The sequence below is a fragment of the Panicum hallii genome, unplaced genomic scaffold (genome assembly GCF_002211085.1).
Source record: "Panicum hallii strain FIL2 unplaced genomic scaffold, PHallii_v3.1 scaffold_15, whole genome shotgun sequence".
Lineage (NCBI taxonomy): Eukaryota > Viridiplantae > Streptophyta > Magnoliopsida > Poales > Poaceae > Panicum > Panicum hallii.
Window position 1 is genome coordinate 168,825 of NW_020356158.1, and position 3,749 is coordinate 172,573.

Consider the following 3,749-nt stretch of genomic DNA (forward strand, 5'->3'; position numbering starts at 1 on the left):
GTACCTTTGTGGTTGAGCATGGACGGGATATGTCTGTCTGGTCATTATAAGGATAAACTGAGGTGTCATCTTGCCTAACCCATTTATCGTACAACCACTCGACCGTTGTGTGGGCAACGGCTTAGCATAAACCCCACTAGTTGTTCTGCTGGCCAAAAAGGAGAGCGGGTGAGCAACGGGAGACCATGGAGAAGGAATACGATCTGTGTGAGTTATGTCCCGGTTATGACCTGGTTGATGGGTCATGAACCCCATGGTAGCTTCCGTGTTGGCTAGTTAGATTCAGCTAAGGTGGGTAATGGCTTTGCTAGGATCCGCCGCGACATTAAGGTGTTCGTAGCGTGGTACCCTACTTGTGGGTAAAGTGTACCACCTCTGCAGAGTGAAAAATCTATTCGAATAGCCATGTCCACGGTATTGGATGCGTTACGGCATGGTCACTTCAATAGATATTCTGGGATAGTTGGTTTTGTGGCGGGAGTTGTTTTGAAAAGTGCCCGGCCGCTGTGCCGTAAGCTACTGTGGACGTGGAGTCCGGTAGCAGTAAAACTAGGATCCTTTGTGTAGGATCAACCCCACTTATTATTCGATTACTATAAAACTATCTTGAGAAAACTCTTTTATTAAACGAACCCTTGCATGTGTAAAATTTCGCTTTACCGCAAATGAACCCAAGCCTTACCCTTGATATACCCGTGCATGATCCTTATCATTTCCCCTCCGCGGGTGTGGTGGGACTTGTTGAGTACCTTTGTACTCACCCTATATATATTTGTGGTTTTCTTCAGAGGAAGACCCGGACTTTGTTGTTGAAGACGTCGAATAGAGGTTGCGTCCGCACCCAACCTTGCCTGTGGTGCTAGCCCTCCGCAAGATGCTTCTGCTAGCGTGTTACTCTGAGCCCGAGCTGGATCCCGCGTGGGTCATGCTTTGGTGTATCACCATAGCTATTTTATTACTGATTATCGTTTGTATCGAGTGTCCGCCTCCTCGGAGGTTTGTACAGTAATGTACCATCTGATGTAATAAATGTGTATCAGCCTCCTGGGACTGATTTTTATATCATATTTAAGTCACCTCGGTTGATGGGACGCTTCAGGTGGTATCAGAGCTGTAAGTTGGCTGTAGGACGCGACCCTTAAGACCAAGGACATTTTCTAAGCCATTTCCCGCTAGGTCTTTCCCCAATTAGCCCACCTTTTCACACGACACTCACTTTTGGCCCTTGTCTGATTCCAGATGCTGACAATGGATGGGATGACGGGATCTGCCCCGCAGAGCCTGGCCTTCCGAAATTATTGCTACTCAGCCTGGGACGCGTCGGAGTTGTGGACCCACCGGAGTACACCTACCGGGAACACAGCTTCAGAGGGACCCCTCGGTGTGACCTGATGATCTTCGTGGGAAAAAACACACTTTACCCCGACGTGGATCCCTAGTTCATCTCCACCACTGGCTTTGGGTTCCCTGACACCTTCCGAAAGGCTGCCCGAAAAGCCCTGCGACGCTTACGCGTGGTCTATAAGCATCATCTTTAGCGAACTCCTATGGGACTTTTCCCACCTGCCGGAGGGAGAGGACGCTCGTGGATTGCCCGGATGAGAAGATTAGGGAGGGAAGAAGAAGAACTAGAAGATACGGTTTCCCACCTATCCATTTACCTCACCGGCCTAGACCGACTTTACAGCGAACAGACACAACAACTGAAGCACCAAATCCGTAGGGCAGAAAAGGCAGAGCAAGAGTTGGAAATTCAATGCAGGAGAGCAATAGAAGCTGAAGCACAAGCTGAGAGTTTCCTAGCCTCTCTCCGAGACATATGGCAAAGCAACGCTCAAGAGAGGGAACATGTCGAAGCACACAGAAGAGAAGCTGGGTTACTGGAAGGAGAACCCGAGGAAACCCACTGGGATAAAAGCACTCAGACCGAAGGGGAGGCATTGGAGCAATGTCTTCCACCAAAGAAGTGACCTAATCGGATCGGGGAAGGATTCCCTTGGGGAGAGTAGAGTACCTAAACTAGAGCTATCACCTTAGTAATAATGTATCCTGGGAAAATGTACCCAATCCTAATAAAGACCATCTGTCCCTTTTATACCCTACCTTGTGCGCAAAACTTGTTCACTCTACCTTTGTTTTCAAATGGCCGAGAATGGGTGGACCCAGGGCATTTGCCAAGAGGAACCTGGTTTTCCCCACCTTTTGATCAACTCCCTGGAGCGCCTCGGTGTTACCGAGCGCCCAAGGTATTACAGCAGGGAGTACGAACACCTCGGTACTCGCCGCTGTAGGGTGGTTCTCTCCATCGCCAGAAGCACCCGCCACCCCGACATCGAGCCATGGCGAGTGACTGCCACAGGATTTCAACATCGGGATGCCTATCCCTTGGCCATCAGAAAGGCTCTCCGCTACCTGTGCCGGATCTTCGAGGAACACCTCATTCCCACACCAATGAGGCTTTTTCCTCCGGTCATCAGGACGCAAGTCTGGCAGGCCCGCATGAGGAACTTGGAACGGCGCCGCCATCAGGAAGACCTTTTGTACCATGTGGTCACCTACCTCGTCTCCTTGGATAAGCTCTTCGACGAGCAAGCCCAAATCTTAAGGGAGCAAACCCACCGGGCTGAACAAGCTGAGCTTGCAGTGAGAATGCACCAAATCCGGGTGGCTCAAGCCGAAGCAAGGACCGCGGCTGCTATAAGTAGCGAAGCCGTCACTCATGAAAGCCTCAGGCAGATCCAGGATCGGCGCATGCAAGAATGGACCAATGGTGGAACGCCCATCCCGGCAATCGGGGAGACCCAAGTTCTAATTGGAACACCCATCACCGGATGGGGAGGACTTCTTAGGACCCCGCAAGCTTCACCTGAAGGTGCCAGAAGGACAGTCGCAGCCGTAGAAGGAGGAGCTGTCGAATAGCCCCGAGAAAATGGGATCCTCGAGGACGACGAGGAAGAGCTACTCATTCCACTGGAAGTGCACTCCGCCCCGGAAGACGACTCGCCCCGCGAGTAGCATGCCTTGGAAGTACCCCGGGGATGAAGCCGTTCTGGCCCCAAGCTTAGAGTGTGCCCACCCATCTGTCGTGCCCTTTTGTACCAGATCGTGTAGTTCTTGTTTTAGCCGTACCCTCCCAAGTGTTGTACCCCAGCGTAATAAATAAAACTATTTGCACTTGATGCTTGTTAGTCTGTGCGATTGCCGGCAGTAAGTGGAGTCTGCCTTTTCGAAAATAAATATCACTTAAATCCAAATTTAAGTCTCATAAAGGTTTTGCCCAATCCACAGATGGCCCCCAGGCGTAACAACAGGACCCCCCAAAGACAGGCACATACCACTCCGAGTACGGAGAGACAACAGGGCATGCAAGGACAAGCCCCCGGCCATGAAGATCAGGAAGATCAGGAAGTGAGTCAGCAAGGAGGAGAAAGCCAAGTAGGAGCACGTCATGCCCCACCCCCACCGGCCATTGACCTGGTGCAAGTATTGAACAACCAGAACCTCCTACTGGCAGCTTTCACCAATGTCATCACCAACCCAAGGCCCCGTGAGCAGAGTACAAACGACAAACTGACGGCTTTTCTAAGGACCAAGCCACCCACCTTTGCAGGATCCTACAACCCCTTGGATGCAGATGACTGGCTACGTACTGTCAAGAGAAAGCTCAAACCATTTGAGCATGGAGACCGTGACAAGGTCCGCTTGGCTGCTCACCAGCTCACTGGGACTGCCTTGGCTTGGTGGGAGAA